The sequence below is a fragment of the Rutidosis leptorrhynchoides genome, chromosome 7 (genome assembly GCF_046630445.1).
Source record: "Rutidosis leptorrhynchoides isolate AG116_Rl617_1_P2 chromosome 7, CSIRO_AGI_Rlap_v1, whole genome shotgun sequence".
NCBI classification, from domain to species: Eukaryota; Viridiplantae; Streptophyta; class Magnoliopsida; order Asterales; family Asteraceae; genus Rutidosis; species Rutidosis leptorrhynchoides.
This window is the reverse complement of record NC_092339.1, coordinates 353,558,819-353,572,686: the sequence shown is the minus strand read 5'-3', so window position 1 is coordinate 353,572,686 and position 13,868 is coordinate 353,558,819.

Here is a 13,868-nt window from a genome sequence, read left to right as displayed (position 1 = left end):
ACCAATGGTCAGACTTTTGGGATTTTTAAATCCAATTTATTTTAAATATGATTATATATAGTGCTTATATATTTTATTCGTCGCGTATTTGTTATCTCTCCGAAAAATCAATCGCGTAGTAGCGTTTTCGCGTTTCGGGCATCGTTCGGGCATTTGGGCCACAAGCAATTATACATTTTATCAAATTTGGGCAAATGGGGCCCACCCCTCTCAATATTTCGGCCAAACTCCTTTGAAAGGGGGGTATTTGCGCAATATTGGTAACTAGTGACTAAAATGATCAAAAGTCTCATTTTCCTTCATTTCACCCTAATTCCTCATTTTAATTTTCTCCTCTCTTTCTCCTTTCTTTTGAGCCGTCACCTGCACCACCAATAATCATCATCATCTTTTCATTTCAAGCTTGAAGATTTAGGGCTTTCATCATTTCCGGATTCACCGTATCGAGCTCTACGCGTTCATGCTAATCATTTCTTGATTAGGGTATAAACCCTAACCCTAGATTTTTAATTTTTCTTAATTTTTCTGTATTTTGATATTATATTGATAGTATGATGACAACATGTTATTGTATTGATGATTGTATGCATAGAATTGCTCGATTATACATGTTTTCGGTTTGATTGAATTGGGACAGCAGCTTTTTCATTAATTTCTGGTTATATAACTGATATAAAAGTAAAATTAAAGTATCTATATGAGTTCCTCTCATCAAGACATTAATTTTAGACTCCGAATTCATGTCATTTCGATTCCCGGAGCTTAAGATATGATTAAAATGGTATTTTGTTAAGATTGAAATATGAAAACGAATTGAACCAGGTTTGGTCTGACTTTGTGACCACTTTTAGAGTATTTAGGGTGTACTAGTGTGTTAGGATTGATGATGGGATAAACTTTCATGTTCGGGTCATCTAAATCCGAGCCACGGATCACCCGTTATAACTAAAACACATTTTTGAACGAATTGAAGTTCCAAGTGGTGTAATGGCTAATCATCATGACTTGGTTACTGTTTTTGGAGTGTTCTTGAGTGCACCAATGTGACGGGTGGTTTGATTAGGTGGAGATATATATATAAGGCTCACCGAAAACCGACACCCGGGGCTCAAGATATGACCCGATGAACTTGTGATTAAAACTTATGGTTAAGTATTAAAACTTATGATATAAATAATGATTTTCATTATTATTAAATTACTTATGATATAAAAAGTAATTATTATAATTTAAGACTTATGATATATATTTATTATATCATTTAATTATTACTTATGATTTCATTAACATTTTAATTAAACTTATGATTAATAATACTTTTATTATTAATGGAAAATACTTATGATAAGTATTAAACTTATATTATGAGATTATTATTATAAGACTTATAATAAGGATTAATTAATTATTTAATTATTATAAGGCTTAGTTATTATTTAATTATAATTTAATTATTAAATACTTATGATTTAATAATTATAATTAGAAACTTATGATATGATTAATAATTCATTATTAATTAATAATACCTATGATATGATTTAAAATTTATTATTAATAAATAATACTTATATTATGATTAATATTTAATTAATCAATTAAATACTTATGTTATATTAATTATATCATTTAAACTTATGTTAACTTTAATAATTCATTTTAATTTAATTAAACTTATATTATGACATAATTTTTCATATTTAACTTTAATTAACATCATAACTTATATTATTATTACAACTTACACTTTTAAAATTTATGTTGATGATGTTTGACCAAGGTTGACTTTTGAGTTGACTTTCAGTTGACTTTGACTTTCAGTTGACTTTTGTTGACTTTCTAATTAAGGAAACTTTCCTAACTTAAAACTTTCTAAAAATAGAAACTTTCTAAATATGGAAACTTTCTAAATTTGGAAACTTTCCAAAAATAGAAACTTTCAAAAAATAGAAACTTTCCAAAAATAGAAACTTTCCAAAAATGGAAACCTGCTAAAAATAGAAACTTTCTAAAAATAGAAAGTGTGTGTCTGTACGCTGTTCCGATCAAACCGATGCATGTTGAGTATTGTTCCATGTCTACTTGCAACATGTACAATAGCTATCATACTAAGACTTGACCTAAGTTATTTATATCGACCTGCTTTATTTATAGGTCGGCGTTGTGATCATTCCTGATCACTTTACTTCGTTAGCTGTTCGCTTGTTTGTGTGGTTCCTTCATTTGCTATTAAGGTGAGTTATAGTCCCATTTTTCTACTTTAACTCTTTTGGGATGAGAATACATGCAATTTATTTTATATTTTGGACACAAGTGGAAGTTGATTTAAATTATTAATTGTGAGTTGAACAAAAATATTCCCTAGTCTGGTAACTATAATCACTGGTTTCTACTGGTGAACGCGAATCTTACGGATAGATCTATCGGGTTTGACAACCCCATTTCGAGCTAGTCGCGCTAGCAATTTATAATCGGAATGTTTAGTACTTCGTATTTTGTTGTAGATACACTTGTTTGGTGTATATTATTTATTGTGTTTGACAAGGGTAAATAAATGGTTAAGTGGTTACCAGGTGGATCACGGAAAATGGAATAATGCTTTTTTATGTTTTCTAGCATATAATTTTGTGGTCCAAAAAGAAGTTTTTATGTTTTCAAACATAAATTTTTATGGTTTTAATTAAATATTGTTTGCAATATTAAACCTATAATTCACTCAACATTTTTATTGACAGTTACTCGCATGTCTTATTCTCAGTTTCATGATTGACTGCTTCCGCTGTGCTTAGAGAGTCTGCATATTTATGATGACAACTTTTGTTAAACATTAACTTGCATTCTGTTTTGTTGACTTTGTTTTGGTCAACTTTTGGTTAAAATATTTATGTATAGTTTTTCTAAACTTATACATTTTAGTAGATTTCCTTTATAGGAAATTATTTTTAAATAAAGAATGCAAGGTTATTTTATTAAATTCATATAGAGTTTCAATCAAACTGTGGGACCAAGATAACAATGGTCGTCAAGTGTACTTACACGGGTCGTTACAGTTGGTATCAGAGCTGGTTTAATTCCGTTTTTGAACGGATTAATCGTAGAGGGGGTTCTCACAGTGTTACCTGTGACGAAGCATTGGCTCTTGCCCCTTGCAGTCCCTTTCTAGGGTTAGCTGGTTTGGCAGAGACGCAGGCTGTAAAATCGGTGTCTGAGGTACGCTCAGTGGTCACCCTGTTCTCAGGAAAGGCACTGGGTGGGTTTTTACCTCAACTGTGATGTTATTACAGTTGTTATCAGAGCGTTGGTTGTAGGGAATTAGGCTGCATTGATGTCGTTACCCGAGTCAATAGGGTGCCTTAGTGAGTCTAGTCTACAGCCCGACCTATAATATATTATTATATGTGATTATTTATATCGTATTGGTATGTATATTGTTATCATACATACATCTCTATTATGTTCTGAATCCGGGAGGAACTCCCATTCCGACTTAAACGTATTCTCCGACTCATGCGAACTTATCCTTATAAAAACACCTCGGATAGTGAAACCGAGGGATGTCATTTTTGACTTCTGAAATTCTTGACATTTCTATATCATCTATTATGGTTATGGATATAACATTTGAGTTATATTACGCGAGATTTCATTCTTGATTTCTAAAGGCTCGACATTTCAATGTCAGCTATTATGTTTAGGTATATAACATTCTTGTTATATTACGTGCCTTTGTGTCGTTGTGCCTATGTGCTTTGGTTTTTGAACCGAAAAATGTTATTCTTGACTTAGAGATTCTTGGTACTTCGAAGACATTTTTATGTCATCGTTACTGCTATTCATTACTTTTGATATTTTTGTCTCTTGTGCTATCCTTAGCACATTGTTTAAGAAATCGTTTTAGAGAAATTGTATGGAAATTCGAGGTTGATCGCGTGTCCTGACTTCATGTAGTGCTATTGGAATGGAACTATGAATTAGTGAAATATAATGGCTTCAGGCCAACGTGATTATATTACGTTAATTCATAAAGAAGTCCCAATATTGTGACATGAGGAATAGAAAGCGAGTCAAAGAAAATTTTTACACTACTCGTTCAGAAGTTTCGATGTATTACATGGATAGGGAAAATAATCATTATCTTATTTGTTGATATACGAGAAGCTCGTTTTAACCAGATTAACTATCTCATGCTCTATCCTTCATAACTCGCTTGTTAGCAACAGCTTCGCTCGGGAACAATTTTGGCCCAAGGACTTATGTCCTGATAATAGTCAAAACAACATTTAACTCATTGGTTTCATGACATCGTAACATTTGTTGGTCAAATATCGCACGACGATTCAAGTCCTTTACTCGATCTTCCACGATCTTACTTCAACTTGTAACCTCTGAAATACAGATACTCTGTTTATCATCGAGAGTTTTACACATTTGTTTAATTGGGCGGTTCTCACGGTATTTATGGGTGAATAGAAGTAATGAAATATTTTGTCATGTATACAATTTATAAAATCATACATGTATGTATGGATTCAAATGAATAAATTTACCCTTACCTATTTTAGCTAGTATATACTAAATCATACCTTCAAAATTATTTTAAAACCACTCATTTATTGAGCTGTTTGACTAAGTCAATTTGTTTTATATAAAATGGTACACGTTGTACATACTTCTAAATTTACTAAGAACTTCGTTCCATTTATGTTGTCACATCAAACGTTTAAAGCTTTTTCAAAACTCCTTTGATTGATTTTATCAAATTTTCGCTTTACTCTACAGAGTATTTGGATCACAGTTCTTCTCATCCTCCGTTTAAGGATGAAACTTACCATTAAGTTCATTGATAGAAACTCTTACACCACTTTGGATTCCGGTTTCATAAAATTTGTTGGAAAGTCTTTGCGCTCGTAAAAATTTACCCTCTTATGGTTGGACATGGCCGAAACGCGGACCGATAAATCAATTTTCTAGGGTACACTCGATGGACACCCTATTGTAGAAAAGGCGCTAGGTGGATTTCTACCCCAACTGTTGTTATTGTGGGTATGATGGATATATATTACACTAGACCATTTGAGGAGTTTCTACTCTCAATATTCTCTGTCAACCGCAACACCCTCGTAAACATCAATCCTAGGATTCAATACTTTGAGGTGCACGAAATTATTTTTGGAGGTTCATCTCACCTGGGGTCGGCCATTCTTTATAACCCATGAATCGCGTTTTTTCCATCCGCACATAAATTTAAGAATATGGATGAATCCTAGATTTCCTCGCTCACTGTACAATGAAGTTCACTCTCGTTGAAATATCACACCTTTCGTACGTCTTCCTTTCGAAAATGTAATGAAAATTTACTTTGAAGTCCATGATCCTAGTTATCTCCTTTGAGAGAATTGCCTTAAATATCTATGCCACCGATGTGACTACTCCATATATATTTCTTCCTTCATTGTTGCAACTATATTTCATTCGTCCCAGTTCGTCCCCTTGGGGAGCTTCTGTTTTGTTGTTAAGAAGAAAGATGGTTCGTTCCGATTGTGTATTGATTATCGTGAGTTGAACGAGCTTACTGTTAAAAACCGTTACCCTCTTCCTAGAATTGATGATCTGTTCGATCAACTTCAAGATTCGTCTGTTTATTTTAAAATCGATCTTCGTTCCGGTTATCATCAATTGCGCGTTAAAGAATCTGATGTCCCGAAAACTGCTTTTCGCACCCGTTATGGTCACTACGAATTTCTTGTTATGCCGTTCGGATTGACAAACGCACCTGCTGTGTTCATGGACCTCATGAACCGTGTGTGTAGACCCTATCTGGACAAATTCGTTATTGTTTTCATCGATGACATCCTTATTTATTCCAAGAGTGATGAAGAGCATGAAGAACATTTGAAGATAGTGCTTGATCTGTTGAGGAAAGAAGAGTTGTACGCTAAGTTCTCTAAGTGTGCTTTCCAGTTAAGAGAAGTTCAATTCCTTGGACATATTGTTAGTAAACATAGAATACAAGTTGATCCTGCTAAGATTGAGGCGATTGAAAAGTGGGAAATTCCAAAAACTCCTACTCAGATTCGTCAGTTTCTAGGGTTGGCAGGTTACTATAGAAGGTTCATTCAAGATTTCTCTCGTATAGCAAAACCTCTGACTGCTTTAACGCACAAGGGGAAGAAGTATGAGTGGAAGGATGAACAAGAGACTGCTTTTCAAATTTTGAAGAAGAAGTTGACTACCGCTCCGATATTGTCACTACCTGAGGGTAATGATGATTTTATTGTTTATTGTGATGCTTCGTGTCAAGGCTTTGGTTGTGCTTTGATACAACGAAAGAAAATTATTGCGTACGCGTCGCGTCATTTGAAGATTCACGAGCAGAATTACATAACCCATGATTTAGAGTTGGGAGCTGTTGTGTTTGCACTTAAGATTTGCAGACATTATCCATATGGGGTCAAAGGTACAGTGTACACTGATCACAAAAGTCTTCAACATACCTTTGATTAATGACAGTGTAATATGAGGTAGCGAAGATGGGTTGAATTGTTGAACGATTATGATTGTGAACTCCTTTAGCCATTCCGGGGAAAGGCCAATGTTTTGGCCGTTGCGTTAAGTCGAAAAGAGAGAATTAAACCTCGCATGTTTAGAGCCTTGAACATGACCATTCGAACAAACCTCGCAAGGCAGATTCTTGCAGCTCAACAAGAAGCCTTGAGGGAGGAGAATTTCGTAACGGGAAGGTCAGAGGCTTAAGTAAACAGTTTGAGGTACGAACCGATGGTACTCGGTATTTTGCGGGACACCTTTGGGTTCCGAAGTTTGGTGATCTACGACAACTTGTTTTAGATGAGGCTCATAAGTCTAGGTACTCTATTCATCCTGGTTCAGGAAAGATGTATCATGATCTTAAGGAGCTGTATTGGTGGCCTAATTTGAAAGCCGATGTGGCTAAGTATGTGGCTAAGTGTTTGACCTGTGCTAAGGTTAAAGCTGAACATCAAAAACCGTCTGGACTGTTGGTGCAACCTGAGATTCCCGAGTGGAAGTGGGAAGGTATTACGATGGATTTTATTACGAAGTTACCAAGAGTTGTGGGTGGTTATGATACCATTTGGGTGATTGTTGACCGACTCACTAAGTCAACTCATTTCTTGCCAATTAAGGAAACTGATTCAATGAAGAAGCTTACTCGTTTGTATTTGAAGGAGATTGTTTCGAGACATCGATTATTTTGGACCGAGACAGTCGATTTACATCGAGGTTTTGGCAGTCCTTACAAAATGCTTTGGGAACTAAATTGGATATGAGCACCGCTTATCATCCACAGTCGGATGATCACAATGAGAGGACCATCCAAACGTTGGAAGACATATTGAGGGCATGCGTAATCGATTTTGGTAATGGTTGGGATAGATGCTTGTCGTTGGCTGAATTTTCTTATAACAACAGTTATCATGCAAGTATTAAGGCCGCACCGTTTGAAGCTCTGTATGGCAGAAAGTGTAGGTCTCCTGTCTGTTGGAATGAGGTTGGGGATGCTCAACTCACAGGTCCAGAAATTATTCATGAGACTACCGAGAAGATCGTACAGATTAAGGAAAGATATAGAACTGCCAGAAGTCGGTAAAAGAGTTATGCTAATAAGAGAAGGAACGATATTGAGTTCCAAGTTGGAGATCGTGTTATGTTGAAGGTATCACCTTGGAAAGGTGTGGTACGTTTTGGTAAAACGGGAAAGTTGAATCCTTATTTTGTTGGACCGTTTGAGATTATTGAGAGAGTTGGACCAGTGGCTTATCGTTTGAAATTACCACAAGAACTCAGTGTTGTTCACGATGTTTTTCATGTATCGAATTTAAAGAAGTGTTTGGCAGAGGCCAATGAAACTATTCCCCTGGAGGGACTTTATGTTGATAAGCAACTTCATTGTTTTAAGAAACCTGTTGAAATTATGAATCGAGAGGTTAAGACTCTTAAACAGAGTAGAATTCCTATTGTTCGGGTTAGATGGAACGCCAGACGCGGTCTCGAGTTCACTTGGGAGCGTGAAGATCAGATGAAGTAGAAGTACCCGCATTTGTTCCCAGATACTGATTCAACCCCTACACCTGCTTAAATTTCGGGATGAAATTTCCGTAACGGGAAGGTACTGTAACGACCCTACTTTTTCCGTTATCTTTTACCGTTTATTATTTAACGATCGTTAACTATTATTCATGCCACATCATTTCTATGACCTATATTATTATTTTTGTAATAATATATTAATTATTATGTGTTATGTGAATATTTGTATTCATATTTTAAGTTATACGTTTCTACGTGTCGCGGATTTCTATCCGGCGAATCTTTTCGGTTTTCAAACCAACGGTCAGACTTTTGGGATTTTTAAATTCAATTTATTTTAAATATGATATTTTAATGTCATATGATTATATATAGTGTTTATATATTTTATTCGTCGCGTATTTGTTATCTCTCCGAAAAATCAATCGCGTAGTAGCGTTTTCGCGTTTCGGGCTTTGTTCGGGCATTTGGGCCACAAGCAATTATACATTTTATCAAATTTAGGTAAATGGGGCCCACCCCTCTCAATATTTCAGCCAAACTCCTTTGAAAGGGGGGTATTTGTGCAAAATTGGTAACTAGTGACTAAAATGATCAAAAGTCTCATTTTCCTTCATTTCACCCTAATTCCTCATTTTAATTTTCTCCTCTCTTTCTCCTTTCTTTTGAGCCATCACCTGCACCACCAATAATCATCATCATCTTTTCATTTCAAGCTTGAAGATTTAGGGCTTTCATCATTTCCGGATTCACCGTATCGAGCTCTACGCGTTCATACTAATCATTTCTTAATTAGGGTATAAACCCTAACTCTAGATTTTTAATTTTTCTTTATTTTTCTGTATTTTGATGTTATATTGATAGTATGATGATTACATGTTATTGTATTGATGATTGCATGCATAGAATTGCTCGATTATACATGTTTTCGGTTTGATTGAATTGGGACAGCAGCTTTTTCGTTCATTTCTGGTTATGTAACTGATATAAAAGTGAAATTAGAGTATCTAGATGAGTTCCTCTCATCAATACATTAATTTTAGACTCCGGATTCATGTCATTTCGATTCCCGGAGCTTAAGATATGATTAAAATGGTATTTTGTTAAGATTGAAATATGAAAACGAATTGAACCAGGTTTGGTCTGACTTTGTGACCACTTTTAGAGTATTTAGGGTGTACTAGTGTGTTAGGATTGATGATGGGATGAACTTTCATGTTCAGGTCATCTAAATCCGAGCCACGGATCACCCGTTATAACTAAAACACGTTTTTGAACGAATTGAAGTTCCAAGTGGTGTAATGGCTGATCATCACGACTTGCTTACTGTTCTTGGAGTGTTCTTGAGTGCACCAATGTATTAGGTGGTTTGATTAGGCGGAGATATATATAAGGCTCGCCGAAAACCGACACCCGGGGCTCAAGATATGACCCGATGAACTTGTGATTAAAACTTAAGGTTAAGTATTAAAACTTATGATATAAATAATGATTTTCGTTATTATTAAATTACTTATGATATAAAAAGTAATTATTATAATTGAAGACTTATGATATATATTTATTATATCATTTAATTATTACTTATGATTTCATTAACATTTTAATTAAATTTATGATTAATAATACTTTTATTATTAATGGAAAATACTTATGATAAGTTTTAAACTTATATTATGAGATTATTATTATAAGACTTATAATAAGGATTAATTAATTATTTAATTATTATAAGGCTTAGTTATTATTTAATTATAATTTAATTATTAAATACTTATGATTTAATAATTATCATTAGAAACTTATGATATGATTAATAATTCATTATTAATTAATAATACCTATGATATGATTTAAAATTTATTATTAATAAATAATACTTATATTATGACTAATATTTAATTAATCAATTAAATACTTATGTTATATTAATTATATCATTTTAACTTATGTTAACTTTAATAATTCATTTTAATTTAATTAAACTTATATTATGATATAATTATACATATTTAACTTTAATTAACATTATAACTTATATTATTATTACAACTTACACTTTTAAAATTTATGTTGACGATGTTTGACCAAGGTTGACTTTTGAGTTGACTTTCGGTTGACTTTGACTTTCAGTTGACTTTTGTTGACTTTCTAATTAAGGAAACTTTCCTAACTTAAAACTTTCTAAAAATAGAAACTTTCTAAATATGGAAACTTTCTAAATTTGGAAACTTTTCAAAAATAGAAACTTTCCTAAAATAGAAACTTTCCTAAAATAGAAACTTTCCAAAAATAGAAACTTTCCAAAAATGGAAACCTGCTAAAAATAGAAACTTTCTAAAAATAGAAAGTGTGTGTCCGTACGCTGTTCCGATCAAACCGATGCATGTTGAGTATTGTTCCATGTCTACTTGCAACATGTACAATAGCTATCATATTAAGACTTGACCTAAGTTAGTTATTTATATCGACCTGCTTTATTTATAGGTCTGCGTTGTGATCATTCCTGATCACTTTACTTCGTTAGCTGTTCGCTTGTTTGTGTGGTTCCTTCATTTGCTATTAAGGTGAGTTATAGTCCCATTTTTCTACTTTAACTCTTTTGAGATGAGAATACATGCAATTTATTTTATATTTTGGACACAAGTGGAAGTTGATTTAAATTATTCATTGTGAGTTGAACAAAAATATTCCCTAGTCTGGTAACTACAATCACTGGTTTCTACTGGTGAACGCGAATCCTACGGATAGATCTATCTGGTTTGACAACCCCATTTCGAGCTAGTCGCGCTAGCAATTTATAATCGGAATGTTTAGTACTTAGTATTTTGTTGTAGATACACTTGTTCGGTGTATATTATTTATTGTGTTTGGCAAGGGTAAATAAATGGTTAAGTGGTTACCAGGTGGCTCACGAAAAATGGAATAATGCTTTTATATGTTTTCTAGCATATAATTTTATGGTCCGAAAAGGAGTTTTTATGTTTTCAAACATAAATTTTTATGGTTTAAATTAAATATTGTTTGCAATATTAAACCTATAATTCACTCAACATTTTTGTTGACAGTTACTCGCATGTTTTATTCTCAGGTTCATGATTGACTGCTTCCGCTGTGCTTAGAGAGTCTGCATATTTATGATGACACCTTTTGTTAAACATTAACTTGCATTTTGTTTCGATACATTAAATAGTGGGTGTTTATTGACTTTGTTTTGGTCAACTTTTGGTTAAAATATTTATGTATAGTTTTTCTAAACTTATACATTTTAGTAGATTTCCTTTATAGGAAATCATTTTTAAATAAAGAATGCAAGGTTATTTTATTAAATTCATATAGAGTTTCAATCAAGCTGTGGGACCAAGATAACGATGGTCATCAAGTGTACTTTGACTGGTCGTTACAACATCCCCGTCTGTTCCAGGTATAGAAACCCTAGCCTGAACTATAAAACAGACGTATGCTATTTGAGGTTAGTACACATTGGTTTACGTGTATTGTACATGTTGGTTGCATGTATGTTAAAACAGGGGTACTTATTATAACGTTAAAGCTTAGTTACCAGGGTGCTCAATCTTGTAGAATATTTTGATAAATGTTTCTGGATGAAACAACTGAAAACTTGTGATTCACCTTTATATACAGATTATGAGAAACATTAAAACTATGAACTCACCAACCTTTGTGTTGACACTTTCAAGCATGTTTATTCTCAGGTTCCTAGAAGTCTTCTGATATTTACTTATATGTTAGACAAACTTTGTGCATGGAGTCATACATGCTTTATTCAAGAAAACGTTGCATTCACAAAACCATCATCATGTATCTATTTCGACTGCATTGTCAACGGAGGTATTATTGTAAACTATTATTTATGGTGATTGTCTATATGTAGAAATCATCAGATGCCGAAAACCTTGAATTTAAATATTCATTTATGGTATACCTTTTCAAAAGAATGCAATGTTTATAAAACGTATCATATAGAGGTCAAATACCTCGCAATGAAATTGATGAATGACGTATTTGTCCAAGTGGATTTGGAGCGATCGTCACAGTTGGTATCAGAGCGTTGGTCCTAGCAAACCAAGTCTTGCATGAGTGTGTCTAACTGATAGTTGTTAGGATGCATTAGTAAGTCTGGACTTCGACCGTGTCTGCATGTTAAAAGTTTTGCTTATCATTTCTTGTCAGAAATTACATGCTTATCATTTTTAAGTCTAGACACGTTTTCTTGCATTTATTGCATAAATAGTGTATAGACAAAAATTCATATCTTAGCGTATCTGTTACTGTAAACTTTTCCTGACATCTTCCGAAAATTTCTCCATGATTTATGGAATTTGGTATTATATATACATATGTAAATTATGTATTGAAGAATACCAAACTAAATTCTATAATCTAATTCATATCAAAAATCATCTCCCTAATTATACAAGATGGATCCCGTATCTAGTTCAAATTTCTTAAACTCCGACAGCTATTCCGATATGGATATTCACATGAACTCCGAAGACAGTGTAACCGGAATGGATCAACCAATTAGCCATCATCTATTCTGGATGAATTGGGGATGGGTTCGTAATCTACTTAATCATTGGAAACAAGAAGAAGGTGATCCCTTCCATCCATCACATTTCCCTCTTAGCGAAGAACCTGAAGCACTTACCGGCGAACCTGTTCGTAATACTATTTTCTCTCTCATTTCCAGAGTATCTCGTCATGATTATATACTATCTCACATTCTAGATCTCATTCACCCGCTCGTCCGAACCGACAATCATCCCGATGTAATAGAAGAAGTCAACGAGCTTCGCGCTCGAGTAGTGGCTTTGGAGAACATGGTCCAAAGGTTACAAGCACCAGCAGCAGCACCGGCAGCAACAGTACCACCATCAGCAACACCAACAGTACCATTACCACCACCAACAACAACATCCGCATCCCACACCTCAACATCACAATCTGTACCTCGAACATCAACGTCATACGCACCATAGATACCAAGGAATACCAACAACAACAAACGATGAAGTATTGATTCATAACTTCATCGAAGAAATATTCTGCAGAGAATAGGTAGTGTTAAAAAGTTTTAGAGATTACTTATTCTAGTTCTAGTTGTAAACCAGATGAGTGAGCGAATAGAAATGATGAAATAAAACCCTGATAGGAATGGTGCACGATTTACAAGCTAGATCTGTTAGCAGCAGCACTGTCAGTACCATCAGCATCGTCAGCATCAGCAGCATCTACAACAACCACAAGCTCCGCCAGACCTATAATCACCGCAAACATCATCACTAATCAACAACGCGTATATCGTATCAACGAGTTATGAAGTATTAACTCATTTCCTCTAAAGAAATTATATGTATATTTTATATATATATGAATTCTGAGATCAAAATAAATCTTTTCGTACTAAGCTATTACGTGTGAATCTTAACTAGTAGGTACTACTCAGTTAATTCATATTACTAATATGCTATGATGTACATCCTTCGTTAACGACTTAACCATCGTTAACTACAATATCTATTTCAACTCAATGAATTCCATTTCATAATAAACTTAGTGTATTAATCAACTACATGTTTGATTTTACACTTTTATCTTCGATGTACTCGAAAATTTCTAGAAAACATCATTTATATCTTATGATGTTCATAAGAATTCCACGAGGACTAACATCATTCACCGAGGAAATATCAATAAAAATGAATAACGAAGTATTGATTCATAATTTCATTTACGTTGAAGAGATAATCCACGAAGATTACAAAATTTCTAAAGTT